Source organism: Opisthocomus hoazin, chromosome 5 (assembly GCF_030867145.1).
Source record: "Opisthocomus hoazin isolate bOpiHoa1 chromosome 5, bOpiHoa1.hap1, whole genome shotgun sequence".
In the NCBI taxonomy this organism is placed as follows: domain Eukaryota; kingdom Metazoa; phylum Chordata; class Aves; order Opisthocomiformes; family Opisthocomidae; genus Opisthocomus; species Opisthocomus hoazin.
The window spans coordinates 77,245,353-77,263,477 of record NC_134418.1 but is presented as its reverse complement, the minus strand read 5'-3'; the positions used below and the strand labels follow the sequence as shown (position 1 = coordinate 77,263,477).

At 35.4% G+C, this 18,125-nt stretch overlaps 1 protein-coding gene across 17 annotated transcripts in view; it reads right to left on the bottom strand.

Moving 5' to 3' along the window:
- The window catches only part of TENM3 (teneurin transmembrane protein 3), a 1,446,905-nt gene that overhangs the window by 616,727 nt on the left and 812,053 nt on the right, over positions 1-18,125 (bottom strand). For all 17 annotated transcript variants that reach the window (XM_075421787.1, XM_075421794.1, XM_075421795.1 and 14 more), the window contains one exon: positions 13,194-13,351. The gene's annotated coding sequence lies outside the window, so the exon portion shown is untranslated. The remainder of the gene's footprint in view (positions 1-13,193; positions 13,352-18,125) is intronic.

Sequence of the window (18,125 nt, the reverse complement as noted above, 5' to 3'; positions counted from 1 at the left end):
TCTGAAACTACCCTGCTTGCTACTTCATGGCTTATATTTGTATTTAAAAATAAAAATAATAAATCCCACTGTTTAACGGACAGAAATCTATGTTGAGAATGTATCCAGGTGTTTCCATAAGCAGAAAGATAAGAAGTCTAAGAAAAAAAAAAAAAAACAGGTACAGGGCTCTTCAAAGGGAAAATCAAAGAAGAAAAAAAGAGAAGAGAGGAGACACAGATAGTTAAAGAGAAGGCAAATTATTCATCTGAGATATGCATTAAAAAATTAACTGCAGATTTTAATGTATGAAATTATAGGAAGTTCTAAGCAGGACTATAGATTATGTGTTTTTAATTAGAAATATATTTTCTACAAGTTGGCAGTGCCAATGCAGACTTGGAATGCACTCATATTCTCTCCCTTATCTTTAATTTGAGAAAAGAAAAAGGAAAAAGAAATTTAAACACCACTAATAAACTGAGGAATTTTAAAAGACCTACATTGATCAGTATACTCCATGCAATTTAGGAAAAAAATCCCTTTTTGGTCAGATACTGGACATGTGCAGTATTATGCACTGAAGAAAACTTGAACTTAAACACTAGACATTGCTCTTTCATTGTTAAAAGTAGCACAACATTCTATGACAATAACACAAATGCCAGAAAACCCTTTCTGATGTTGTTGTGTTTAGACAGGTAAATAAAAAAAAAAAAACACAGTGCAGTACTCATTTATGTACACAAAGATACATGAATGCATAAAAAAGATTATAAACTAGGGTTGTCATATGCTTGCATGTGTATGTGCACTCATGCACGCTTATGCACCAGGTGTGTGTAAGGGGAGGAAGAGGCATAAACAAAAGGATAACATCTGGTTTCAAGAAGAAATAGTACATTTGTGTGCAAACTCCGATGTAAAGAATATGACATCAAATAAATACCTGGGCCTATTTACAAGTCTGTGTTTAAATAGAAGCCAGGGTCTAGTCAAAGTATAATCACTGATTTACTTACTAACTCTGCTCAGTACAATTAGATATTAAACAGGTCATTCTAACATTTCTTAAAAACTGACTAGCTGCAGGTCAGAAGACATTCGCAAAATTCATAAAGTCATTCCACGCTGCCTCAGCTCTGTTGAAGAACTCAGAATGAACAGAAATATTCTTAGATTTCACAAATAATTAAAAGTGCTCCCTTTATTTCTCCTCCCTCATTTCATTCCAGTCAGAAGGCAATTCTTTCTATGAATATCAAAATTATTAATACTAAAAAGCATTAATATATTAATTTTGATATGACCACAGCTGTACAAATCTCAACGAAATGTAGAGAACTAAAACCTATCATGCTTATGTAATTTATTCTTCTTGTTTACTCAATGTATTGGACAATGGTGTCATGACATGCTAAACAAATGCAATATATTTTCACCTATTTTATTCCAGATCGTCTGTTGTCGTGTGCCGAAGAACACTCAAAGACTGAGCTCAAGAGCAGTAGTTAAAAACAGCAACTGGCTGTCAGTGGTGTAGTTTGTCATTGTTCCACAGACAAAAGGCAGACTGTCACAATAAACAGCGTTTATTCATTTCAGATTTGTGGCTTAGGGCTGAGGAAGGGGAGGTGTCATTCGTAGTAATTGTAAAACACATAAATAATAATAGTAGTCTGCAAATCATATATCAAAGAAAACAGTGGGAGTTGGCAGTGATGGAGGCAAGAAAATGGATGCTTCCAGCACAACCCAATTTACAGCTCTTAAAAAAAAAATAAATTTTTTTTTCATAACAGTAAAATGGAATGTTTTGTATTAACTGCTTATGTGGTGGGTAAGCATGACAGAACACCTAAATCATGACTTCAATGACTTATTTTAGACAAACTGCTGAGTAACTTTCTAAGCATGATTACTCTGTACTCCATTGCTGTCAATTTTATTAACTTAATTTTACTAATTAAAAGACATTTAATATTGATATTGACATCACCTCCTTTAGCCTTTTTGCTTAAAAACTGCAGCTTTTTAAAGAAATTATACTACGCTGAAAATACTCTGGGTTGGTATTTGAGTAGAATATGTTTTTTTAAATCTAATGGAATGCTTACATCCGTTTTTTCAGAATAGCTTTCAAACACCTAATCTTACATTTTAGGTAATATTTACATGGAAAAAAGTTATAAAGCAGACAGATTAATCTTGTCAAGGTTGGTATTCATATTTTTTTAGTTTGAGTGCAATTTTTGAGGCAACCATTATGATTCTTCTATCTTGTAAGCCCATGTTCTGATTTACGAGGCCGAAGTCCTAGCTCAGTAATACGTATTAACTGGATTATGACACCCCGGCCAATCCTTTGAGGGTGTGCAAAAATCTGGGAAGAGAAGCGAGAAGAAAAATCTGGGAAGTGAGAAGAAAAGACACTGGCAGGTAAAAAGGTGTTCCAGAAGGAGACTTCTAATTTACTACTGCTTGGTAAAAGTCCCACTGCATCTCTTAACCACTCCCAGTGCTGTCCAGGACACTGGCAATATTTGTTAGAGAGCAACCTCTTCTGACATACCCAGAAAAGACAGATGGATCTGAGATTTTCTCTGGCGAACCACACAACATTCACCAGATGGAAACAATGCTCCCTATATAGTTTCTCAGGCATTTTTGCCTACAAATCCTTCTCTCCCAGCATGTCTCCATTCCTATCAGGAACAAGGGCATTAAAGGGCTGAGCAAAGTACAGGTATGTCTGAAAAACTGAACTCATGTTTCAACTTGGATCTCTTTTGTGTAATTTGCTGGAGAGAGAACAGAGTGAAAAAGATGCTCTGTATTGAAAGAGTGGAGTGTCGTATCAGTATTTCAACCAGTAAATGTTATCACAGCTGTTACTGCTTTGGGTATAATGGTGGAGCAGAGCTCAGGAGTTGCCAGAAGGCAACATACCCGGCAGTGCAAGGGAAGCACACTGAAGAATGGATGCACATGACCAGATCTAAGACAAGCTTTGGTAATTGTCAGCTTAATAAGACAGGACTTTTGGTAATTGATTTTTAAAATCAAAAAAGAGGTCCCCGTTTGGGCAGTCATGATGTGAATATATAGGAATATGGGACAACACATCTAAAGCTTTACAGTTTTAATATCTATAGCTAGCAGAAATAAAAAAAAAAAAATAGTGTCCTGAATGATAATTATTTAAAAACTAATTACTAACTATGTTTTTAGGAAAGACTGGTAAAATTAGAAAAATGTCTTCCAAGTCAAAATATCCTCTGAACAGAAACAATAAAGTTTGGTATTATTTTTAAATAACAAAGTACAAAAGGAGGGGTTTAGTCCATCTAGAAGGGACATTTTCAGTGCAAGCTCAGCTACATTGCTGTAACCTTCAATTCCTTAACCAACCATAGCTGAGAGAATCTCATCTAAACTTATTGCTAACAGCCACAAACAGCAACTTGACAATTTCAAGCCACAATTTATTCACAATTTCTTAGTTTATGTAAGAGTAGAAAGAAATCTAAGCATAACTATTCTCTAGTTAGAAAAAGATGTATACTGAAATAATGAAAATACTCTGATCTGTGTTGACTCACTATTGACTTCATAGAGGTTGTCTTGAACTTTTTCCAAACCTCTTCTACCCATCATTACAGATTTAAATACATACACACATAGGCTAACAGTACCACTCTTCTGGGTTTGGAACACTATCTAAATTCAGCGTAAAACGAGGAAAAAAAATATTCATAGTATGCTGCTCCCCTAAGCAGACTACCAAGATGCTTAGTTTCCTTTTTTCTGTAAAATCTGTCTCTCCTGTTGTGTTACAAAAGCCTGGAAATGTTATACTTGAAAAGGCTGAATTCAGGCGTGCATTCTCTTGGTTAGCTTTTGCCTTTTAAGGAATCTGTTAAAAATTCAAAGTTCAGACTTCTGTAGTCTTCATAAAGTCAGTCCTTTTTACTGAGGAATGAAAGCTTATATGAAGTGTATGAATATATGTGATTTTGTCCTGGGCTCAGTCAGGTACATGGTTTTAGTAGCGTCCTGTAAGTAGTTATTCAGTGACAAACACATACATCATTAAAGAGCAATTATAAGCTTCATTCTAATTACACTAGTATGCCAGCTCTCTCAAACGAAGGCAGATTTCCCATAACAGGGACAGTGAAGCACAAATGTAAATGGATCAACGGTGTCACTCAAACTATGATCACGGCCAGCATCAGACAGTGGACAATCACTCACGTAACAACACAATCACTTGGCAGTTAATGCATGTCACTACCAATTTGCAGGGAAATTTTTGAAACCAGAATTCGCACGGTTTGTTTGAAACTTCCCTGAGCTGAATACCTAACGTTCAGCTTTCTAGTGGGAGTTGTGACAGTAGCGCTGCTCGCAGCAAACTGCCACTGTCGCTTGTTCTGCTTCAGTGCGGTTTGACTGTCACAGCCTGTCATGCAGGAAGAAAGCACCACGTCTAACCCCCTGTGACAAGGTTTAATGACCCCTATTACTCCTATTGGCTGTTCCAGCCACCTTGGGGTGTACAGAATGCAGTTATAGATCTAAAAAGTCCTTGCTTTATAAACAAAAAGGCTAAAATCTGGTTTGACCTGATCATCTAATACACAGTTGAAAGGAAATAGAAAGATTAGATAAATGATATTAATGTTATGCCTGAAAATTTTTTTAATTGTCATATCTTTTGCATCATTAGGAATGTTAAATTATTTTTCTTCAAGATTACTTTTGTACAGATTCCACGTATCAATAGGTATTCAAATTCTGCTTTTCTTGCTATTTCTTTCTAGCAACTATTGTTATATTGTGGACACTTATACAGAAGAGGTAGGTTTGGGAGCTATCTTTTATGCCAAAATAAAATGACAAAGGTAAATATCATATCACATGGCATACCTGTCCAAATGTTAATGCTGGGTCAAAGGGTGAGAGGGGGAATGCTTAGAATAAGCCTTGTAAAAGGAAAGCTAAAATTTAAGTGTTCCTTCTACAAATCAGCACCTATTAATTAAAATTTCATATATGCCTAATCTATATAATGAAACTCTGCATGAACTTTGCTGTTTCATATGGAAAATTGTATCTTCACGCTAGTTCTAAGAATGCACTTTTTGAGGTTGCAGTCCATATTCTACTTGAAGTCTGAAGGGCACATAGGTCAACTCCTCCAGTCCTTTGCTTACAGCTAGTTACATATCCTTCTCCAGAAGCCCAGATAACAGACAAAGCACATTTTGCACGTTAAAAAATTTGTTTGCTTGAGCTGGTCTTATTAAATCCAAGGTCTATTCATTGGGACAAGAAACCTCATTCCAATATGAAAACATATTAACTGTGAGTTAAGCTTTAGCACAGTAATCTAGTATTATTAAGTTTTAATTACTCCAGCAGGCTAATCTTCGGCCTGATAACAGGTGTTAGTGTGAAACTTTACCATGAGAGATTTTTCTTATGCTTGTGAAAAAAATTAACATCTGTTATTTCAATTGATGTGTATTTGTTAATAACAAATTTCTGGGCTGGAAACAAGTATATGCTGACAGAGCAGACAGCATGGTGAATCAATAATGCAGGACAAGGATTTATACCCCTATAGCCCTGTTCTGGTCCAGTTCTGAAAATACCTAAGCAAACGCCCATCTTGTAGAACAAGCACTTGATATGACACTAACTGGCCTCTCACACAGGGCTCAGAACTTAATAAATAATCATGCTGCTTCCATCATACACCTGAAAAGGCTCCTACAAATTAGGGATGAAATTTTTAAAGAGATGACTATAAAAAAATGCCCACAGCTAAAATTGTCAGTATTCCTTTGTATTGTGATTAAAATGAACTATTTCATTCTCTTTTCTAATAAGTTATTTTGGGTGAAACTAAAACAATCTTGGGCCAGAGCACTTTAAAACTTGCAAAAAGCATGCGAATGTGTGAACGGGTAGAAAGTGCATTACATAAGGCTTTTAATTTTTCATGAAAATTTTATCTCACAGGAAGATAGATTATTTTTACATTTTCAGATCTAAACACGCTTATCCTTGTTTCTTCTGGCCAGGTTAGAAAAACAAAAAGTCAAGTTGCCGTTGAAGTTTCAGCGCTCCCTCTAGATTCTCTTCCTGAATGACCAAATATAAAAGACCCTTTTCTGTGTGAAAAGGATTTATAGCGCTTACAGCAGCTTGTGCCATTTGCCATGTCCAATTCCAACTTACATTCTCGCTCCCTCAGTGAAAAGAAACTATGCTGATACTGCCAATTAGATTAACACTACCAGTAGTGTTACATATTTTCTGTTATTAAAGACAGTAATATATCTTTTCTTATAGCTATCAAACAGCTGTGAAGTATCATCTAGAAATAACCAATTATAGCTGCTTAACCAGCTGTGTACAGAGACCTGCAGGTTGCTGCAGCTAACTCATCACCACAACAGAGTACACTCATCAATGGTGGGCTGGAAGGCCAGTTCATCAGCTACAGGTTTACATTGCACGTGTTCTCCTTCATACTTTCTGTCCATGTAGTTTGACTTGATGTTCTCTTCCCCCGGTTTGCTTGTCAATTCTGGATGGCAATACAGGACAGATCAATATAACACCGTACTGTCACCCTGAAAGTAAGTTCATGAAATTTCTTGAGTTGTCCAGTCACGTAGCATTGTTTCAATAATTTTCATAAATTGCAAGGGGTGAATATTTTTGGTCTCTTTTTGCCACCAAGGGCGGTATTGACAATGAGATAAATAGTAATCCTGAACTTTTGGATTCACTTCTTTTTTAAATAACCCTACACAATATTCCAGGCAAGGATATTGATATGCATCTTTGGATATGAATCATAATAGCAGATTTTCACATCAGGTATTTGATTCCATCTCTGAACTCTGAAGCTTCTGTGGTGTGAGTGGCAGCAGGAAATGGCTTTCAAACTCTTCCTAGCAGATGGAGTAAAATCTGCCAGGTTATTAAATTACCACACAACTATTTTTAGTTTCCATTTCTAAATCCTTTTTCTTCTTTTGTCATATAATATGTCATTGCTAATCAAATCTCAAAAGCATTTCTATTGTGAAAAACAGAAGCTTCAACTGGCAGTTTATTATCCTTTGCCCTGAAGATTTTTTTAATTTCTGTTTTAGTTTTCTGATGAAGTTATAAAGTATTTATACAAATTTGTGTATTACAAAACCAGAGAAAGCAAGTCAAAACATCAGGTTATAGGATTTACAGGCCTTAAAAATGTAGCGATGAATAATTACTGTGAACTTTTATCTAGACTGCAGTCTCAGATTAAAGACAACAGTTTGCTGAAAGCCAACAAGTAGAAATGCCCTCCTAATCACTATGAAACCAAAAGAAAAATCCTCAACTGGCTGTGGTAAACCATACGAGAAGTGCAATATATTTTATTTTTGACGAATTGTGCTTAGAAGAGGAAACTACTTGACTGTTGTGAAAATTAAACCAATTGTTTCCTCCTTTGAACTCTGCCATAGTGACAGGGTTTCTTAGCATACAAAGAATCTTTTGAAGACAAATTTGCTTGTAATTCAAGTGTTATGGACAAAATTGTCTCTGTTCATGTACCAACCTAAACACTAACTCTCTTCTACACGAGATCTATCATTACTACTACAGCTACACTACTGTACAGAAGTGCTGATATATAAAAAAAGTATTAAACATTGCTTGTTAGTATTACTGTAGTAAATATTGCAACCCTGAAAAAAGTGTATTAATTATAATGTGATTAAGTCAACTGACAAATTACAAATTATGATTTTACTTAAGGACAAACTTCAGTCAACTAAGGAGTGTAGCTGAAACTTGCAAATTGATCCCACATCTGATTTTCAGTAGTGCATTAGACAACAGTCAGCCTCAGATTAAACAAGAAAGTGTAAGTAAAAAAATGTGGACCACTGATTGGAGTGATACTGCACAGCGGACCTGTGATTTCTGGAAGCTGTACTGATTTACATCACTGCTACAAAAGCAACATAAAAATAATGAGACATCCCCCCCCCCCCATTTTATTCCTGTTCTATCGTTCTAATGAATCTTGCAACTGTGCAATAACTTTGCAAAATGGAGAATAAGGTGTGACTTTTTAGTAGTGGTAAATATCATGCATTATAAGACTTAACTACATAAGTTTTGCTACCTATATCATATAACCAATGAAAATGCAGAAAAATATCAGAGCTCAGCACTTTTTTCAACACTTCCAACTATTTACAGTATCTTTGATTTTATGCTTTGTAACATAGAAAAATAATAGGAGCTACCACAGTCCTTTGGTTTTGTCTTCTTTCTGTTGACTTCTCCTTTGATGATCAGGAAAAAGCCAAAATAATAGAAAACACAGTTTTTTTAAAAATAATTAGTCTGACAGGGGAATTTGAAGGGCTTTATAAATGAAGTGTCTTCTGAAAAGGTGTCAACAAGGAAGAATGGGAAGAAAAATTGTGCTTTCAAAAGGTAAAGGTAATAACAAAGCCTCCACTAAATGCAAGGCTCCTAGGAAAGAAGAGTTTCACAAAGCTCTTACTTTGAGTTTTACAATAGCTCTGTCCAATGAAGAAAAAGAATTTAGGGAACATTTGTTTCTCAGAGCTGCACATCTTCTGTTTATTTTAGGAAAAATGGTATCAAAATAACATTCAGATCTCCCAGAAATAATTGTCTTTAGAGTTTAATTGCCATCTAAATACGACATTAAATAGAAAATCTTTTTTCTGCAAGAGCCTTGGCAATAGTTTATTAGGAGGGTAATTAGGTACAGAAAAATTATAATTTGTATTTTTTCATTTAAAATGTAATATTTTTTACAGTTACTGCAATATGATATTGCATTGGTTATATTACAGCATAATAATTCATTCCTGCAGCATTTAGTGGCACTAGGCCTTTGGCCTCTTGCCTAACAATACACTAGACAAGAATTATTACATTGCAATTCACACCCTGTCATGCCTTCTTGCTTAATTAAAGCATAACCCTTCATGACTTGACAAGCAATTTGACTGTTACCGTAATAGTTTATTATCCCACCTAACATCTTTGTTTTACAATCTATTTTTTTTTGTACATGCAGCGAAAGGTATCAGATTACACATATGTTTCTTTATCTGTAATGTGTGAAGAACAGGCTTAGGAAGAGCAGCTAAGAACACAAGGTTGCATTTTTTGTTAGAGCTGTTCTTTAAGTAATCTTGGGCTTTTGTGCTTCATTTTGCATCAGCAATTAATTACTGCAAAAAAACCTAAGATTGAAATATTGGTTTTGCTGGCTGCCTGTATTTTGTTGTACTCCTTTGCTACCTAAAAAGTGAAGTTGTACTATTTTATTGAATCCTAATGTGGAAGAAAACCAACAATGAGGCTGAGGGAATAGTGTCTTTAAACTTCCAAACAAAGAAGTTGCCAGTTGAATTTTGTTGCAATACAGCAGTTAGTTATTCTGTTTTCAACATTAGAGAAACTCTTAAAACGTATTTTTCAGGAATAACTCCTTGAATCACTTATTATGACCTCTCCCTCTCTGATGTTTCACATCATTAGCTGAAACCTGATAATATAGAAAAGTTAGTCAGTTGTTGTTAAAACACATCTGATTATTACTAAAATTTGATTAGGTGAAATTTTACTTTTTAAAAGTCAATGGCAAAACTCACTGACTTACATGTAACACTCGTCCATGAGGTGAAATGGAAATTGTGTCAACAGCTATGAAAACACACTTTAATATCCCAGCTGAAGTTATAACTATTTTAATTAATATTACATATATTTTATTAAAGCCTTCACATGGTCTGAAAGCATGCAATACAACACAGCCATCTGGCTATTAATAACGCTTTATTATTGGCAACTACCAATCCAAAATTAAAATATGCAGACACGGCCCTCCGAATTTTTGTGTGAACAGAGTTTCTTGAGAAGGCATACAGGCAATGTATACAAAAAGCATACGAAACAATTTTAACACAAAAATTATCTATACGATATCCAATAGATGTGCTACCAGTTTCATATAACATCTTGTTGGAATTTAATGAGGTTCCACCGAACTTTGTTTGTCTGCAAGGTGACTGGGTCGTCCCTGGAACTCTCTTGGCTATAACTACAAAATGTCTACGAGGTGACTGTGATCTAACTGAAACAGCTGCAGTCTTTGATCATATGCTGGCAGCTTATGTACAGATGCAGAATGTGTAATAAGGGCACACTTTATTAACTTGACTGATGTTCTGTTATTTTACTGGTTCCAAAAGCCAAAGGAGATTAGGCTCTACCGTGTTACCCTGAGAATAATTTATTGTTGCAGCTATTCAGAATGAAATACCTATCACTAATGTCTAATTGACTATCATAAAGCAAGAGGCACACATTGTCCTCAGTTGATCTGATGTTCTCTATGATCTTTAAAGCTGGTGCTGTAGCTAGAATTATTCTTTTGAATTAGCACAAAATACATTTTAACTACAGTTTAAAACAGCTGTCAACACTCTAAACGTATGTATAGGTTTTCTGTTAATATTTCCACAGATACACAGTCTAGTCAAACTTACAGTGAGGTTTTACACAAATTCTGAAGGTGTGAGAAAGCTTGATCCTGATAGACTAGTGGCTGTATTACATTGCACAGAAGCATCTTTGTTCTAATTAAAACATTTTGGTTCTACTAAGCTGTTCAGTTTTACGCAGTTCAACTTTCTCCAAGTAGCCAAATTAGAGTGCATATTCTTTCCATGTGCCACCAATAAAGATAAAAATGTAGTTAATACCTAGATGTTATGTCTCCATACACAAAATATGGAACTCACAGTAACGTTAAACATTACAGGTAAATACAAAAGTTTGCAATAGTTACTTTGGACAAAGAGCTATATCACAAAGAAGAAGAAATTACAGTCTCAAAAAAGATCTACTGATATTTCTGAACTAATCCTAAAAGTATGAAGTTATTCTAGAAATGAAGGGCATCTAGAATAGCCCCTTTTGTACTTTATTCCAAATTTTTTTCCCCAGCCTCCTCTTATATGTCTGTACTCCTAACTCTAAATTTGTTTCATTTTGTCCTGATATTTTTATTTGAAGAAGTAAAAGACCTGGACTCTAAGTCACTCTGCTCACAGTACTCTTAGTTTGTGTTGTTCTGCAGTCTTGCACAGGATATGCACATTTTCTTCACCTTGCTGGACACAAAGGGGGTGTTGTAAAGCCAGTGTATTCCTTTGATGGGACCTCTCTGCCCAGCACCTGCCTTATGCAATCATGGTTTTAGTTTTCCTTTCAATCCCCTTTTTCTGTAGCCTTTGTGCTGCAGGTGAGGAGGAAATAACTGTGACTACAACAAAAAGGAGGGAAGCTGTAATATGTGTTCAGTTAAAACATTTTAACCTGGACAATTTGAGGTCTCAGACCTTAACCTGAGGTTGAAACACATTAAAAAATAAATACATTGGGAAGGAGTGTTTACCCTGACAGCATACAATGTTGCCATTCGAGTCTTTGAAAAAGCACCTGATTGGGCAGAACATTACATTTCATTCCATTTGCTGCCGTCTGTTTTCTAAGCAACATCAGGTATCACTGCAGCCAGTCGCCATTTAGTGATTCCACCCCACCTCGCCCCTGGCTGCTTATGTCTTGCTCTGTTGGTTTTAAAACACAGCCTTAAGCACAGGTTCTATGTTCACCACCTTAAAACAATCAAGTTTCAAGCATCTTGAGAGTTTGGCATACTGCTGTTTGATATTTCTTCTGTGGTAGGCATAGATTTGAATTACCCCTCACAAGCTGCCTAGCAGCCCAAAAAAAGTTTAAGACATCTCACAAGTTAAGCAGTCCCCAGTCCACACACACACATATATGTTTACATTTTTTCCCATAGATCTGTTCACTTTTCATCTAGATACAAACAACTACATCTGTTTCTAGTGCAGATTTAAGGATACGTCAATAAGCGTTTATACTTTAATCTTCTACAGTTTGGATATTCCCCCAGGAAGTGTAATTCCTCTGGCCCTCAAGCTTACCACCGTCAATTAAACCATTGGCTTGTTTTTAGCATCCTAAAATATCATCTCTGAAACGTGTTCAATTTTTTTTTTTTTTTTTTTTTTTTTTTAAATCACCTCGAGTGCTGCCCTTTTCTGGAAGAGTATAGATAGCAGGTAAATGTAAAATACAAGCACTGAAATTGACAGATTTCTTTCATAAAAGACTGATGTCTATTTCAAGAGCTCCATTTTCACTGAAATTTCTTATAAGACATCAGAAATTGACATTATATATAACGAGTAAATAAATTCATTTTAAAGTGTTCCAAGTTATCCACAGTCAAACAAAAACATGGTCAGACAAAAGCTGATTTCCAAGACCAAACAAGTTATTATTGTACCCTGGATTACTGTTTAAACCATAGACAAGTCCTTATGTAGGCATATGTTTAGCCTCATTTCCAGTCCTTTTTTTTTTTCCCCCTTTCTAGTACATCCTATATAATATTTGCAATGTAGTTCCTCGGCCAAATATCTCTGATATATTCCAGCACCTTTTGTTGGTTCCTCTCCATACACCATGTTCTTATTAGTACTTTTTTTGTTTGTTTGTTTCAATGGACTTCAGCTCAGATGAGAATACTGGAATTCATTCAATGACTTCAGTAACTTCATCTTAACCAACTCCAGAATAATACAGAGATAAATGCAATGTATAGTTCATTACTGAAGTGCTAAATTGAATCCTAGAAATAAATTACTGCTTACTAAATACTATAAAATCTGTGCTTCTGACTGTAGGTCAAGATTAAGAGAACATTTACAGATAAAACACCAGTCACACAGTGAAATACCTCATTTTAATACCAAACAGCTTCTGTTCAGAAAGAATATATTGCTATGCAAGCACTATTTGCTATCCAAAGCATTGCCCATTGACTTCTAAGGTATTCTTGGTTTTGAATGGTGAATACTGTGTCAGTATTCAACTGTACATCACTGAATTCAAAATGCTAATTTTCACAGTAAAGCAAATATTATGTCTAAAACACTGAAGAGAAAAGTTGACACCCATAGTAATAAATGTTTAACGGTTCTGCCAAGTTTTCCCCCTCAGGAAAATACAGGTGATAGCAAAATAACTTTTCTTTGGCTGGTCTGTTCTCTTACCTTTTCTGATGAGTTGGCTGCAGATAAGTGTATAAATGGAAAGCTCAGTTAGTGTAATTTATGTATCCTTGGACGTCAATCATTACTATTGAGAGGTGGGACTTTCAGGATTTCTGTGCATTAATTAAGAGCTGATCTCAGAAGAGTAGTCATTACACCTAAGGACCAAAAATAAGTTTTAATTAGTCTAGAAGACAGTATGTCATATACATTCTTTAGTTAAAAAATTAACATCTATGCGACATTATTAGTAACAATGCAAAGGGCAAAATTTCTCTTGCTTGTACTTCAGATTATAAAAGTATTTTCACGTATATAAGTCTGCTTGGAAAAACCAGACAAATTCTGCAACACTGTGTGGACATCACTCAAAGTTCAGCTGGGTTCTATGAATGCCAAAATGATTATTAGACCCTTCTCGAATTATTGATGCTGAGCTGATGTTGAAAGAAGGCTTTTACACAGCTGCAGTTAGATTTTATTTCTCATAGCCAGTTTTTTGTTCCAAGCTGTCTTCTGACTGCATTTGCAATAGCCAAAACCATGCAAGCTCAGCAAAAGCGGGCGGATGGACTCATACAACGCATCAGTTTCATTCACTGACTGATGCAATATGTAGGTAGTTGTTGGCTGCCCTTAGACATGTCAAGGCTCAGGAGAGCTTAAAAACTACCTGGGCTAACTGGTGTCAGCTGCCCAAGGGAGCTTTGCTCGTGGCATGACCTATCTGAGGACAATCAAATATTCTGTTTAGGACTCACTAGGGACATAATGTATAAATAATTGATTATATCATTTATAAATTAAAGGAAGGGAAACAAATTTAAAGAGCTGGTCTGCAAAATAAACATGTCGGCTAATAACTCAGGCATGAAAAGGGGTAAAATTTAGCTAAGAAGTAAGTTTACATTCTAGAGAACAGAAAACAACTTCTCTGTCAGTGGCTGAAATAAGAAATATAACGAACTAATAAAAACCCCCAAACAGACTGCTCTAGGAAGGATTAGACAAGAAAAATTAAAATGCCAAGTTCCAATATGGAAATAGGAATGAAAAAATACTTATAAAAATGGGATTTCAGTGTTCCAAATATTGTAGTTTACTGAAGGACTACAGCTAATATATACATTACATGATATAATTAATAACAGTTATAAAGGTTATTGCAGAAGGGGAAGGCATGTCAAAAGGAGGAAAGGATTTACTGTGCATCCTAGAATAGCTGAACAAGTGTTATGGCCTTCTTCATTGTGATCATATTTCATGTTTTTTTACTACGGTATTTGTAAATACCTTTAAGAGACAGGTATTTCTCAAACGCTTGTTTGAGAAACACATGCTACAGATTTCCTACCTAATCAGTGTACCTGAGGGGTGATGAAAACCAGCAGCAAACACAACAACAAAAAGCAGTAGCTATTGCTGGTGGACTGTTTAAATTGTTTTCTTCTACATAACAGTGTGCGATGAAACTAGTACTATAGCAAGGGAGCAATCCATCTTTTAAAGACACGCAGAAAAATTTAGACATTAATTTATGTCGATGTCATTCAGAAAATTTATGTTAATGTCACTGATAAATAGTTCTAAGAATTCTTGTCCAAATGCCTTCTCACCTATTGTTCCAACCAGGAATTGTTTGCTATACAATAGACATAGAAGCACTCTCCAGAATTTGCTGACTGAGAACATTACTGTGTTTACTAGAAGATTTCAGTGAGTAGATGGAATATCAGACCGTCAAATATGATGGTAGTACACAGCAATATAACCTTGAGACTTGGAGTACTGAAACATGCATTTTAAAAGTTCAAATTTTATTCTGCGAATTGTTTTTCGCATTATGATAGATTTCAGGAAAGGACTTGTTTAATAATGGCTGGTACCATGGGTAGGTATTTTTAAATCAAGGGGAAAGGAATTTATCCAGGATTGGTCACTTATATTTTCCTTAACTGAAGGAAAGTACCGAGTCTTGTTATCTACAGTCTCCTGCTAGTCATATTTAGCACATTTTTCATCAGCTGCTTCTCTTGATTAAGAGGATGGCAGAGATAATAGACACACTAAACTCCAGAACAGACAGAGAATCTTTGTTCCTCTAAACAATGATATGAATTTTATACCAGTTTAATTTGCTGCTGTTCACAAGGGACACTGTCAAGAACTGAACCGGAGGACTGCTAGCAAAGTAAGGATTGCATGGTGCCTTCTCAGTCCTTTACTTCATGTTTCCGAGTTTGTCTCTTCTGAACTCACACTCCAGTACACTGCTTTGGAAGCCAGCCATAAAAGAGGCTAACTCCGACAATAAAATCTGGATGATCTACTGAACTGTGACTGAGATTTGTGACCCACCTCAAAGTGAATCAGATTCAACAACGAGACTTCTTACAAGCAGCTCTCACCAAGAGCCTGGCAGAATGTCAACACAGTTGTACTAAATATTCGACACAGAACTTGCTGAGAACCACATGGTATCATGCATTATCATTAAAATAACTTTTAAAGCTAGATGAATTCACATGAAAAGGATAATAAAAAACAGCAATCATAAATATGTTTCTTAACAATGAAGAGTGTGACATAGTAATTAAATTACATTGCACAGACAATTAGAAAGAGCAGCAAAACTAAAATTACTTCAGGCACCCTCCTGGCCAACTTCGAACCCTTTATTCAGGGTTGAAAGTTTGAAGTCTTGTCCCAAATTTCCTCTGTGGTCAGTAGAGCAAGGCAAAGGCATCTCCAGAGATCAGACCAGACTTAAAAGAGCTTCCATCTTTCCCCTCATTATAGTGGGAGCGTTGAGCACCAAGGACCCTACCTTGGCCATATCGGTGAGTACTTCTACTTACTTGCAATGAATCTACACCCTACTGTCTGAATTTCAGAGGTGCCTAGTTATCAGATTCCAGTGTAACATTAACATCCAAATTTGCAGATAAATGATTAACAGGAGATATGGGCAGGGATTTCCCAACTTTTGTAACAATAGACAAATGATGATGGACAGTATTGTGTGGAATTCCTGATTCCTTTGGTATTGACCACTGACTTTCCTGTTCCCAAAACAAAATTCATAACAATAAACTACAAATATTTTCCTATTTATACTTGAATGTGTTTATCGTCTTTCCTATGGTTAATATTGGAGTTCATTTTGCCCTGCTTTACCTTTTTTTTTTTCCCCGCTTTCTGCAAGAGACCAGAATAATGATAAAATTTTTATCCATTTCTCACCATCCATTTGTTACTTCCTCTAACAGGTCAACAAAATTTCTGAGAGTTTCCTATAGGAAGTAAACTTAGGTGTGTGGTCAAAGCTGAGGAACCTGTGGCATGCAAACTTGCCATTCAACCCAGAAACTGACTATGGGTTTGGAAGTTGAAGACCATACTCCATTCTTCATAAACTTTGATGAAACATCAAACTGATTACTCTTGAAAAACACCATAAGAATCTAAAATCAAAGCTGAATATCAATATGCTCACTCAAGAGGTGGAGATAAGCCAATAAACATAATATCTAGCTTTTAATCCCTGTTAACACTTGTAATCTTCAGCAGTTTCTGCTGACGTGGCAGTGATGTCAGATAAATATTTATGCCAGATCTATATAGAAGCATCTAAAAAGACACTGGAAAATAGAAAAGTTTAAAGAAAAATGAATTTAAGTTGAAATGAAATTTAGTAACAGCAAAACAAAACACACGGCAATTTCTCCATGGTCAGCATTGTCTATGATCAAGCCCTCTTCCTGAAATCCATCCATTTATCATACAGCACTGGAGTCGCTTTGAAAATGATTCCATTGTAGTCAGCAACACCCAGATTGTGGATGGAAGTTATTAATCAGACAGCGGTATCACAATGTCTTCTACTGTCAAGACAACAACCACTGCTGACTCTAATGAATAAGAGAAGAGTTTGTTTTAAATTAGGATGCACCTGTACGTGATAACTTTGGTTTCAGCATTTTGCTGCCTCATTTTGCTGCCAAATTAGCCCTTCTATCTGTGAACTTTTTATTAACTTTCCTAATCTCAATTTCTATATTAGTTTATAGGATCACAACAGAAAAATGACAAAAGGAATTATATCAAAATTTGTTTTCTCTTCATTATCAATGTTGAAAATTTTGTTTGATTTTGATTACTTTATTACATTGTTAAGAACTGAAGAAGTTAAGAATGTCACAGTATTATTCTTATATTATTATATCATTATATTTCATTATAAATTTTAGTTATAAAATGTTTATTGGTTGTGGGGGACAAAGGAGATATCCATAACATTTTATAAATACTTTGTGTTCTTCAATTTGGCTGACTGATATCCTTCTGGCTTGCTGGATAGTTGTTTTTGCTAGCAAAGACTTGTCACAGATAAGAAGTGATACAGACATATCAAGACTTAGTAGTTCTTCTAATTATCTCTTAATAACTGATAGATTTCTAACTGTCCGAATTTAGCTAGATTAACAGGCTTCTTTTTGGAATTTTATGATCAAAAAAGTGTTAAAATGTTAACAAATATCACATATAAAGGAAGAGATTAAGCCAGCACTGGACAATCAATGCAAGGGAGAGACTGAAAATGCAGTAAGGTTGTGTAGAAACACTTGAGGTTGTACATGAAGTAGCTGGGCTTGCCTAAATGTGAGGGAACAGCATGCTATAAGCAGCATGTCATGCTTACTTGTAGACAGTTGTGCTACCATATTCCACTGACCTGGGCAAGAGAACCTATTATGATCCTCAACATTTTCTGTCCTTGTGATGTGTTTCTGGAGGAAATGGATAACACGTGTCTTTATGGGGAGATACACTTTGTAACTTTGATCTTTGTCACAAACTCTTACAGAAAAGTGTCGTTGAGACGACATCAAAATTTACAGTTGAGCTCCCAAGGTTCAACCTATAAAAAGG